The sequence below is a fragment of the Toxorhynchites rutilus genome, chromosome 3 (assembly GCF_029784135.1).
Source record: "Toxorhynchites rutilus septentrionalis strain SRP chromosome 3, ASM2978413v1, whole genome shotgun sequence".
Taxonomy (NCBI): domain Eukaryota; kingdom Metazoa; phylum Arthropoda; class Insecta; order Diptera; family Culicidae; genus Toxorhynchites; species Toxorhynchites rutilus.
In genome coordinates this window covers 269,718,719-269,732,077 of record NC_073746.1, presented here as the reverse complement: position 1 = coordinate 269,732,077, position 13,359 = coordinate 269,718,719, and the positions used below count along the sequence as shown (strand labels likewise).

The window sequence follows — 13,359 nt, the reverse complement described above, 5'->3', positions numbered from 1 at the left end:
AATTTACGCCCGTTTCGCTTCCCGCCACTCAGCCATTGCTTTGTGTTTGCCGGTTTTATCTTGAAAGCGACAGTCTGGAAACGGGTCGTTGTTGCGGCAAAGTGATAAAAGACCGCGTGATGATTTAATCCAGCTGCAGTAACTACCTCTTGGATAAACATCTACGCTGAATGGCCTCGCATCAGAAGGTGGTGGCGTATAATTACTGCCGCTGATTGTGGAGACTAGGCTTGAGATAAACGCCTCAGAGCTCCAGCGCAAACTCAACGTGTTTCGATCGGTTATTTTGCTGGAGAAAAACAGCCAGATAAAAATATGTGAATAACGAATTTTCTATTGGGCAGCGTGATTTTATCTTGCGTTTCACAGTGTGAGTATCAACAGATTTCATCCAGACGAATTCAAGTACACATTCACAGTTTAATGTTTTACATTGTATCTATATTTAGGACCTTAACTTAGTTTCGACTTGAAAGCATTTATTGTATAGAAAATCACATCCTTTTGAATATTACTCATGGCGTCTAAACGCTTGGGAACAGTTGCTTCAGTTTCAAGTTCATTCGAGCTCTCTTTCATGCTTCATTTGTCATTGTTACCAATTTTATACCATTGTTTCATTTTTTTTGACGTAGAACTACGTTTTTCAGGAAGAGTGTACCAAATCAGAAAACAGGTCACGTTTTTATGAAATAAAGTTAACGTTAATAACTATTTTCACTGTGAACGAATTCTCATGATTTGCATACCAATCGAATCGGAAATTCACTAAGATTAGTTTATTATGTTATACATTACAATTCGCTAATCTCTAAACAGTTTAAATTCATGAGAACTGGAAGAACTTCCTTTTTCTCTATACATTTGTTCTGCCGATTTGTGTGCAAACCCTCCCCGTTTTTCGAATGCTTATAACTCGAACATTTCTTTACAGATCGGAAAGATGTTTACATCAATTGATAGGAAATACTTCTACGCGTCTATCACAATTAATAAAACATTATTTTTCATGAGATGAACAAACGCCCTAACTGCCATGTTTTGATTGGCCCGATTAACGGTTTCCCCAACACAGACTTCAAAATCAATGTGCCTGGGGGAATCCGCTTTGCAAATACATGCAAGTCGGGGGTATTTTTTGGCGTTGAGTACTCTTGTACTCGCTTGTCGTTGTGCAGACCGAAATATGTTTCCCTAAAACGTATTTTAAACTGAGAAGCCTGGGAAAATTGGCATTTCAGATACCAGAGGTGAATGAACTTTCGCGGTTCGAGAAATGCGTAAACATGAGATGTGCGATAATTTCAGAGGGAAATGCAAAATGCAATGATCGTTTGACAATTCTTCCGTTCACATAGAAGAACGTTCATCAAATTTATTTGTAACGGAGAACATAATCTATTCTAAAATAATATTCGAGTGGTAAATAAGAGAATTGCATAATTTCGACGTAGTTTACGTCGAAAATATGCGATCGTGTCCTAGATACAACCCCTTACAATTTTTGTTTAAAAGTGACACAAAGGCACATGAGAAAAAAATACTCTTTCACGTCCCATTTTTGACAAAAAAAAAAAATGAATGATGACTGGATGAGATCGAAAAATGTCGAAACTTAAAAAAAGTATTAGATGTGTCAGTAATGAATACTGTGTACCGTTCTGAATCATATTTCGGACACTTATTTTGCAGATGCAGTTGCAGATGCAGAAAACAGGTCTAAACTCCTATTTGATTGAAAACATAAAAAAAATATTGAATTAAAAGTGTTTTTCAATTGAAGCGAATTCGAATCAAACTTCGGACACTATTTATAAAAATAGAAATCAAATATCGGACAGAATGAATTAGAATTTCGGACATTCTGTTTCCATATGTATAAAACTCAATTTATATTTCTAATGCAATGAAATTATCGAACATGCGAAAATAACAACGAATTGGCCAGTCTCAAAGTGTACTGCAGCCTTCCATGCACACACAAATGTCTTGATCAATTATCTACAATCATTGATGGCTTGTAAACTTGTAATAGGACCGTTACCACTTGTTTTTTCTAAGTAACTTTAAATAATTTGTAACTATGACCATCTCAGATAGCAGTGAAAAGTTGTGGGTATAAAGACATTGGTCATGGTCATGGTCAAAAAGCCAAATTTTTTTTCTAAAACTTTTTACAAAAACTTATAACAAAAAAACTATGATACTTAAAAAACTCTTGTCAAAGGATGAAATGAATGAAATTGTTTAAAGTTTCATAAAAAATACCAAAAAATTGTTGGAAAAAAAATTTGCTGACAAAAAAGTTATTTAAAAAATTAAAATTCATTTTTCTCAAAAACGTATAATAAGTAATTTCCTACATTTCATTCTCTGATCAACTTTTTGTAGATCTTATAGTTTTTAAATTAAGATTTTTAAAATTTAAAAAAAACCCACAAAAAAATCTGTCAGACCTACAAAATTTTAGTCAAAGAATGGAATGTAGGAAATTATTTTGGTTTTCATTAAAAATTATCAAAGATTTTTTTGGAAAAAAATTCCATTGAAAAAAAAATTTTGAAAATTAAAATTCATTTTTCTCGAAAACATATGCTTTTAATATTCTGAAAAAATATATGATATGAATAGTCTTTAAAATTTCCAACAAGTTTTCCATACATCGGAGGATGGGCACATTTACATGAAAAAAGTTTTTCGAACAACAACTTTTTAATACCGTAAGGGTTATATTGCTTAAATGAATAATTATATAATTGAATTCAAATTATTTGTTGTTCAAAGTAATAAAATAACTCAAGGTTATTCACAGAGTTTGAATCTTCATTTTTCAGTTTTGTTACATAGTTCCATCTATTTTGTCATTATCCTCTTGTACCAATTTCGCTTTCTTAATTCGAGAATTTGCACCTTTTTTGCCCTTTTTCAGTTCTTCGAGTTTTTCTTTCTGCTTCATTCATTCTTCCTGCTTCCTCAACTTAGCTAATGTTTGAATTTCTTTTTCTTCCCGTTCTAATTCAATTTTTCTTCTCCTTTCCTCAAGTTTTTGGCGCTTCGTCAGTTCAATCCACTTCTTCGTATGTTCTACCTCTTTATACAACATATCCCAGGACTCGCTTGTGGCCACTGCAGAAGTAACGCGAGGCTTACTTCCACTGTGTGTTGATGAGTTGCTAGGACACACGGCAACAAAGGGAGTTCAACGTTTCTTTTGTTAGAAGTTCATCCAGTTCCATATTGTCCAGTAATATTCAGATTCCCTCATATCTATCTGCTGCTCTGTAGTTGAAAAACATGTGAATTACATACAAGATTTCAAATTATATTGGAGCGTTATATGAATCTACGCTACATATCCATAATAAGCCTGAAAACTTACATTGTAGTATCATTAATAATCGTAGGGAAAAAAATCGATTAGAATTTCGGACACTTTATTTTGTAATTTTTTTAATTACATTATACTTGATTATATTTCGTGGGTGAATGCGAAACACCTACCAAGCAATAACAGTAAACTTATAACGATGATGAGAACTGATAAAACACGAGAAAAATTTTAATATTGAAGAACGGTTAAATTCTACGTTCTCACGCTAAGCGAACGCCAAACACAAACGATAATGAGTAACGTTTGCATGAAAAAAAATGGACAGAAATTGCCGATTTTTCATGGGTTCACCCCATCAATCATAGTAAGCTCTATCAGTCGAACTCTAACCGTGATGGCGAAAACAGTGAAGCTACTCCGTTCAGAAGTGTGCGCGTTCAAAGAACGGTACCCCGCCGCGTCGAAAACGGACATCGTGCGGCACTTTGTGGACACCGGATACGCCCGTTTCGGCATCTACAACATCTTGACACTAGCCCGGTTCCGGACGGCCGACGACCCTGAGTGACAAGAAGCTCCAAAGGATGCTGAAGAGGAAGATCGAGGGCAAAGTGATTACATCGCTGCGTGCGCTTGACCGGGAGGTCGGTGCATCCGGCCAAACAGTGGAAATGTACCTGGGGAACATGGACATACATGTCAGGAAGCGTCGTTCATCAAGAAATACCTTAAGAGCGCGGTGTTTTGGTCGGAGGTTGGTTAGAGGAGATGGAGCGGCTGAATATCGATATGGTACCCAAGTCGCGAACCCTCTCAACGTCCCCCAGCTACGTTTCATCGAGAATTTCTGGGAAAACCTAAAGCGTAAGATCTACTCCATTAATTTTGTCGCAAAAACTGAGAAAAAATTGGTAAATAAAACGAAGAAAGAACTTAAAAACCTTTCGTCCGCCATGGCGAATGTTCCGGTTAACTGCCGAAAGGCCGCTCGCAAGGGCGTTGAATTTTTTTGCAAGTCAGCTAATATAATTACCGTTCATGGGAAATATTTCAAACTCAATTATCTGTCTTTTTTTTATCACCATCCGAAAAAAGTCCATTTTTTGAATGCAAACGTTAGTGCTGTTGGATTTTTTCCTTCTAGGTTATAATTCAAATGTAATTCTCATATTAAATTATAATGAAACCAAGGAGGTATTCTAATGAATCAATTGTGATATTAATCTTATAGTTATATCATCAGTGCATTAAGCATTTCAAGATAGTATTACAATGTCCGAAATATGATTCAGAACGGTATATCTTAGATAGCAGTGAAATTTTGTGGGTGTAACGTGTGAATACATTGGTAAATACATTTTTTACAAAAAATTCTTATTCGAATTTTAATTGGTCAAAAAATGAAATTCCGGAGGATGTTAAAAATTTTCATGAAAAAATACCGAAAAAAAATCGAATAAAATTTTACTATAAAAAAATGACTTCAAAATTGTTTCATTTTTCACAAAAACATATTAAATTCTCAAAAATAAAATACTAAAAGCCCACACAGTTACCAACAAGTCATCCGTACATCGTAAGATGGGCACTTTTACAGGGAATTTTTTTCGAACAACTTCTTTTTCATCTCAAGTCATGTCATGACAATGTTTTGGTCAGAAGAAGAAATGTCTTGAATTCAGACCAAAATCTTTTTTTTTTGTTTTTTTAGTTTTTTCGATATTGTTCTATGAAAATTTAAACAATTCCCTTCATTCTATTCATTGAACAATTTTTTTTTAGATTTTGTAGCTCTCGATCTATAAATTTTTGTAAAAAACAAGAAGTGGGTTATATCTGTGATATAACCGCAAGGTAGACGTAGGACTACCGTTGGCTCGGTAATCATTTATTTGATATTGCATCTGAATCAATTCTAAATGAATAAATGAATGAACATTTTGAAAGATTGCTGAAAGTTTTTCTTGTTAGTGTGTGGTTGGATGAGTATGAGTATGGAATTGTTATTAACATGAAATTCAACTCTTTCGAACTTGTTGGTGGTCCCGAAAAGAACCGATGGAATTGGAGTGGCCGTGTAAAAGAAACTGAAGATGTTTGATACATGATTCACTTTTTTTTTCGTGAGAATAACACGAGATTTTCATGATCACTCCATGCGCAGAATAGAAACTGAAGGTGCCCCTTCACGGTGAAAACGAAATAAAGTCTATATAACCTTGCATAAAAATCATTTCTTTTTTATCGTGATGTGGCAATTTTTCATGATTGTTCCATGCGAAAGCAGAACAGAAACTGATGCTTTTGACGAATTCACGTTAGATTTACAACCAGATGGCGCAGCGAGTAAAATGATGATGTTTTGTTTTTTTTGGTCGTTCAAATTTTTTAGAAAAATCAGAATTTATCGTCAAATTTCTCGATTCCACGTATTCTTTCTACGCTTAAAAGGTTAGAAAATCGTCATTTTACAATGTGGTATGTATATTTTGAAGAATGGCTTGGTATAAGTGTTGTAACTTTAATTTTTTTCAACCAGATAAACGATGAGTAGCATATGTTGCGCTAAAAATACTGCAAATCCTTCTTGTATCGGCCCTTACATTATCCATGCGAAGGCAGAACAGAAACTGATGCGAGTAAAAGTACTCACGCCTTTCATGTGTCCGCTGTGATTCCCGAAACACTAATGCAAGCGAGCACGCAAGAAATCGCAGCTTGCATGTATTCGCTATGACGGTTTCTCCAGGTGCCTAGATTCTGCGTCAGTGTTCGGGAACACATTGCGATCACCAATCATCATCAATGAGAAATGATGATTTCAATAGCTTGCTTTCAAAGCAATTTTCAACCTATTGAAACGATTTTTTGGACCAATAAGTGACAATCATATAACTCGTTGACATTTCATCTTTCGGATGAAGTGATTATTATACCACTCCTTTCAGCCGGTAAAGAGGTATTAACGTGCAAAACCTTGCACTCCAGCGTCACTCTCTCGTTTTCGAAACTTTGAACTTACACCCCGGTACAGAAATGAAAGCCGTAGTCCTACGTCAAAATTGACATAAATGCTTTAGCACTTTTCAAAAAGTAACCTAACTTTTGATGTAGGACTACGTCTCTCATTACTTTACTGTAGTGTAAATTCAAAGTTTTGAAAACGAGAGCGTTATGCCGGAACAACAAGATTTGATACCTCTGAACTGAATTGTATGATAGCCACTTCATTCGAAAGATAAAATGTCTACGTTTTATATGCTTATTAATTATTGACCCGAAAACTTGTTTCAATAGTTTCAAATAATCATATAGTCACTTTATTCGAATGGTGTCTAAGAGCTATATGCTTGTTACTTATTGATTGCCAAGCAACGCTTTTTAAAACAGGCTATTGAAATCACACAAATCTGTATATAAGGCTTTCGCCCTCTAGGAAATTCATTTTATTGTGATTGGAATCGCTCAATCACTATGCTATTCTCTCCCAATTCCATTTCTTTTCTGCAGCCGGACCGAACGGAGCGTTTAGCGAAAAGTGTGGATGTGTGAATGACAATTCGATACAGATTTTTTACAAATGGTGACATTGGCTATGGATTTGATAGCGGAGAAAACGAAATGTTTGAAATGGTATAGAGAAAGTTCCACCATATCAAAGAAACCACATTGTTTGATGAAAGCAGGAGTTATATGATTATTAATTGTTGCTTCGAATACTTGTTTCAATAGCTTTAAATTTGCTTTGAAAACAGACTATTGAAATCCTAAAAATCAGTTTAAAATCTGGCGCTCGCTCGGAAATCCATTTCAAGAACATCGTCTGATATTTGCTGAAGCGGAGGAGGAGCGTCGATCGACAATGAATTGTCTTTATCAAGGCAGGTGTAGAAAAAGTTTGTATTTAGTTGTCCCCTTCTTAGGGCTAGAGAAGAATGAACTGCAAATTAATTAAAAAAATAATTCTCTTCCGTCCAAACGAAGTGGTATGATAATCACTGTTCGGACGCGCTTGAAGCTTGATTTTTTCACTTTTCAAATCGACATAACGATTAATTACTTCACGGGGTTCTGCTATGTATCACTCCCTATGATCACGCAACTCCGACTTCTCTGCGGTAATTTCAACATGGTGGTCATATGATCAAACCTGTCGTTTCTAGAGTTCAGTTAAATTCTTAAAAATTCACCGCTGTTATAAAAATCAACCTTCAAACGTGGTAGAAAAAACGGTTCTTCTTTTCTCTTCCAATCGTTTCTTATTCTGTCAACGCTCGCTGCGACGCAGTTGAAATTTGCAGAGCTCTGTTGCCAGAACAACCACTTTATTCCTAGATTCACAGTATAACATCGTAAGAATGGGAAATGCTGTGATGCTGCCTCAATTCGTTGGTGTCCGGTTGTCGGCCATGGCGGTCGAAATTAGACATAATCCATATTCCTTCCAAAATCTTACTAAAAATACTCAATTAAGCAGAATTTCTTTCCTCCTTTTTAGAACCAAACATTGATTCTTCGCGCATTTCTTCAACTATTTTATTTCTCCTCTGCTCATTTTTAAGCTCTAATTTCACTTGTTATACACGCGAAAAAATGTTTCTTCCGCATTTGCCTTTGCATCACTTTAATTAAATGAAAAGTATAGCAGAAGTTTATCAATTACTTGAAGAAGGTTATGGTGAATAAATGCGAAAATAGATGGGCGGATAGATTGCCTTGATATGGTTGGTACGATTCAATTCTATACCAATTTCAGATCAGATTGAAATTTAAAATTATGTTTGATGATGATTATGATGATTATGATTAGTTGGAAAAGAAAATATTTTTTGACGTAGGACTACGTCTTTCATTTCTATACCGGGGTGTAAAATCAAAGTTTCGAAAACGAAAGCGTTACGCCGGAGACCGAGATTTTCAGTGTTAATAGCTCCTAAACAACTGAACGAAATGGTATGATAAACACTTCATTCGAAAGATAAAATGTCTACGCGTTCTATACTTGTTACTTTCTGATCCAAAAACTTGTTTCAATAGTCTTAAATTTGCTTTCAAAATAGGCTATTGAAATCACCAATCGGTATATAAGCGAGCGCCGCTCGGAAATCCACTCAGTTCTAATTGAACAGGGATTGGAGCATGTTGTCGCTGTTGTGGTGAAGCTCTTCATTTATCATGAAAGCGCGGATGAACGGTGTCACCAAGAGCCTGTCTGTGCACCTTAGGCCAGAAGGGAATCCATCAGGAGGAGAGTGATGCTACAAACGGTTCCCCGGGAAGATCTCGAAGCAGCCGCTACACACACACACATACACGCACGGAATTCTTTCCGTTTGAATCGAGAAAGATCCGGAAAATAATCTGCCAGTTCCTCTAGGAATTTAAAAATACATTCATGTGAAAGAGTTTATTTGAATGTTTTCTATCCATGTAACACTGTGACCAAAGATGTTTCAATCAAGTGCTATTAACAGATGGTTATCGAGTTAGCATTAACCACTGGTGGGCTTCCAGTATCGAGGAAAATGTGGAAATATCTAATCGTTACTGAAAATAATCTGCCAGTTCCTCTGGGAATTTAAAATTACATTCATATGAAAGAGTTTATTTTAATGTTTTCTATCCATGTAACACTGTGACCAAATACATTAGGTTTTGTGATTTTTCAATCAATCGCAATCAACAGGATAGCTTCTGAAGATTATTCTTCCCCTTCAGTAGGATATTTCCGTATCCAATATTGGATGCATAAAACCTTGTGCCTCCTACGTAACGCTCTCGTTTTTGAAGTTCTCCAAATATTCATTCATCCAGAATGAATTCAGATTCAACTTCATACAAATGATCTATAAATCAATGATAGTCCTACGTCACCCTTGCGGTTATACCATAGATATAACCCACTTCCTGTTTTTTATATTACAAATAAAGATTATTCCAAGAAAAAAAATCAATGATAAGGCAGAAGTAATTTGGCTGTTAGTACAGTAAAAAATTCAATTGATGATTCACCTGGAACTGTTTAAAATTATATTGGTGCGAAGTTAAGAAAAATAGAAGTTAGGTGTGGAAAAACAAATTGTAGAGCGAATAGAGAGCTTTGGTTGATATGAACAAACAAAATTCCACTGATTCACAACTATTTCCTATACCAACTTTTATCATCTTTTAATTGGAAGCAACAGAATCGTCCTAGGTAGCGTTTGAAGTAGAGACAGACAGAGTGAAAACATACATAGCCTGAAATGAAAAGAAGGCCAATAACTCTGTCATTGTAGAAATTAGAACATATGCGTAGAAGAATTTTGTCATAAACTATGATCCTCTATCGAGTCCTGAAATAATTTAGATTTTTTATGTGAGAAATGTATTTTCTGACTTTAAGAAGATAAATCAGGAATTAAATTCTTCATTAATAAAACAACAAAATATATGTATATAAAACAATAAAAAATTAGTGAAAAGATTTAGAGAATGTATATAATCGAGTTCGCCTTGTACTCCAGAATTTCATAGAACATCGAGTCACCGAGAACAACCATATGCTCCAGTTGAATGTGCATGCCCATTTGTATGAAGGGAAGTGGGTTAATTTGACTCACCAAGACTCACAAGTTCAAGGTTTGAGGAATTGTGTTTTATGATTCTGCTGTAAGTATCGACGCGTATTGACGGTTCGACCAAATAAGTGATTATTGTGTTTGTTTGTGCATGTTTTTGATTTTGGTTCATTAGTATATTAAATAAATGCTCAATCACCTTCATTCTTCCATTTTCCGACCGTATACATCCGAATAAGTCTTATCTTTTGTGCATTTCCAAGGTATTCCCACAACACACATCATAATTTCTGAGAATGTTTTCACTTGGTTTTGGTTTTCACTCCATAAATATCACCGCTTTCGTTTATCTCCTTCCAAAGGCACCGCTTCGGTTGATATTCTCCGAAGCAGCCTCCCTAGTGGAAGGGTCAGTAACGGTTAATTTAATTACGCCTGTCTCCACCTTTCAATTATTCACTTTATAAACACATTTCTATCGATTCGCACCCATGGCCACAAAAATCATTTAATTTCACCGACATGACAATGCATCCACTGAATGTGCCAATTACCACCATTATGAAGCACTTGTCAACTACAGATTTCGAGCAACTGCAGAGAAAAATTCAATTCATCGCACAAACACACTTGTGCTCGGATTTTTCACTGGCTTCTTATCTTTGGATACACATTTCTATCCACTGCAGTCGTGAAAATGAATTAAGATCAACGGCAGCACTCGGACGACATCAAATTCTGATAAAGCACTTCTAGCTCAATCCTTTGAGACAATTAACGAAGCGGGTCGATGACAAGTTTGGTCGAGGCATAGGCGTAGGCGTACGCAAATCTTCAGTAGATCTTATCAAGTTTTCAACGATGGAATCAGATACGAAGCGAAAAATCAATCAACAAGTTAATATCCTCTATTCAATCTTCATTTCTTTGAGCACGTAATGCCATAACATATTGACGGAGAGCTGATAAAGCATCACTTCACTTCATGCACTATTCACCAGCAGATTCGTTATCAATACTGGATGTTATCCTTGCGTAGAAGAAAATCCTCTTATACTTTTTCCAACATCCTTCTCTCCAGCGTCAACCACTTCCGAAAGTATCACAGCGTGAAATCGCTCAATTCGGTAGATATATGATTACAGGCCATTTAAGCCTTCACTTCGCTTGAACACCAGGCTTCCGTGGCGCGCCAACGTTTTAGGCCGCCAGCGAACGACAGACCGACCGAGCCGTTCAGCTATGCGATGATAACTGAGCTGCAAAAATGATCTTGAAAATATTTTTTATCTTTCGCTCTGTTCGGTGCCTTGTTGCTTGCATTCCAAAAAGCACGCTGGTGAGCTCAACGAGAGCCAGCAGCCTCAATGCTCATGATACGGCTGCCCGCCAAATTCGTGAGATACCGCGGGCGTGGAGAGTCGCCAAATTCATTGAGTGCAATTATTTATCTCCTGCAAACACTGAGTGAGCACCGAAACGCACGTGGTAGATAATACTCTGAGTGCCTGTAAAGACGATAAAAAGCGCTAGTAACCCGAACTCACGCTCTCTTTCCATTTGAAATGTATTTAAACTTGACATTCCATAGCCTTCAGTCTTATACTACAGTAAAATGAGATATGAAAATGTCAAAAATTAGAAGAAATATAATTCGGAGCTTTTTAGACACCCAGAATACATTCTGAAAAATGTTCTTATCTTAGTCGGTACGCTCCACAACAGTTTAGGATTGGGCGATCTTTATAAAAAGAGATGATGATGACCCATCTCATACCCCTACAAAGATTTGAACTGGCCGATTTATCTAATAGATAATATTTATATTTAACCAAATTAAGATATCAGTATTATAAAACAAAACAGCGAACTGACTCTGTTGCAGGCATGAATTTCTATTAATCGAACATCATAAATAGGCAAAAACTTTAAAAGAAAAACAATGGTCCTATCGTTATCGACATTATCATAATGATAATCCCAACTTCAGACCCAAAGTTTTTTGAAGGCATGTCAAGAAAATTTCCAACCCGGGAAGATCCTTGACAGATTGGGAATCGAACCCAATATCTAAAAGTGTCTACTTAGAACATGATAGAGATCTGCCACATTCAGAAATACTCGATATAACCATCTAATAAAAAGATAGTTTACGACAATTCTGAATGAGCTATCCTCATTCCAGTTTCCACTTCAGACCCACATAAAAATTTCATTATGTATCAGTATTCTGCCAGTGTTCCATTAACATAGTCCAGGCCCACCAAACGCGCGCGAGGCTCAAACTCTCGTAGACAACGCTTATTACTTTTTTTTACAATATACATTAACAAAACAACAAAATAAAATCATCAGTACGAACATGGTAGTTTAACCTGTAAATAAATTTTATTAATTTTTATCAATTGAAAACATAAATGAATGATTTAGGAAAAAAATTATAAAAGATCAATCTCGACGAATCGATTTTCTAAACGACCTAGAGATCGATTCACTGATTAAATTGGTACAAAAGAATCGATCTTTAAAAAATCGAAAGCATTTTTTCCAATTTATCTACTTGTTTTATATGAGTATCGTCTTTTCTTCGAACATGGAATAAAATTTTACGATTCAATTTAAAAATAAGAAGCAGTTTTGCTTCTCAACATGAAGGCCACAAAAAAATAGATATTCGAAAAAAAAATTCTAGAGCATGCCGCTTGTACCATTGTGGAATCATTTAATTAGATAAATTAATTGAAATAACTTCATTAGAAACTCAACAAGTACATAGTAGCTGTCGCTAGTTCTAATACTGTCAGAATTTGTGCGGAATTAAATCGCAGAATGTTCAAACTGACTTTGTTAGCAAGCCAAATGAAGTGCTTCAAAGGGGTCAAATATTGCCATTATGTTTATAAAATTTATCTGGCGATCTTTGGTACTGAAATACAAATTTACAAAAAGTTTGTCTCAGATAGAAAAAATCGAACCAACATACACAGCAGCTTCACCTAGATTCACTATTTTCACATCCTCGAAAGTGATCCAAACGATGACATCAGATTTATAATATTTGTCAGGTGGTGAGATTAAAACAATTTCTTAGATCGAAAAAATCGAAAGAAAAAGATCGATCTTCGCGATTTTTTCAGGTACAAAGAATCGATCCAAAAAATCGGAATTCGAAAAGGAAAAGATCGATCTTCTGAAAATCGATCCAAGATCACCCAATCCTACAACAGACGCGGATTCGGGGTGGACTAAATATGAGTTATGGAGTTTTCTTTTTTCTTCATTTATAATGATAATACATAGCCATACATACATACATACATAATACAGCAGGGTGTGAAGTTCACACAGTCTTTTTATGCCATAATATTAAAACAAAGAAACATTTCTTCTCTGATTATTTTTGATTACCGTGGTAAATTAATAAAGTAATAGTGAAGTTAGTTCAGTTTGAATCATACATCTGAAGCG

The 13,359-nt window shown here is 35.5% G+C and overlaps 1 protein-coding gene across 4 annotated transcripts in view; it reads right to left on the bottom strand.

The window, feature by feature from the left end:
* Positions 1-11,127, bottom strand: part of LOC129775527 (neuropeptides capa receptor) — a 237,546-nt gene extending 226,419 nt beyond the window's left edge. For 3 of the 4 annotated variants that reach the window (XM_055780365.1, XM_055780366.1, XM_055780364.1), the window contains exon 1: positions 10,091-11,127. The gene's annotated coding sequence lies outside the window, so the exon portion shown is untranslated. The remainder of the gene's footprint in view (positions 1-10,090) is intronic. The other variant, XM_055780363.1, reaches the window with a different exon arrangement.
* Between the last annotated feature and the right edge of the window lie 2,232 nt (positions 11,128-13,359).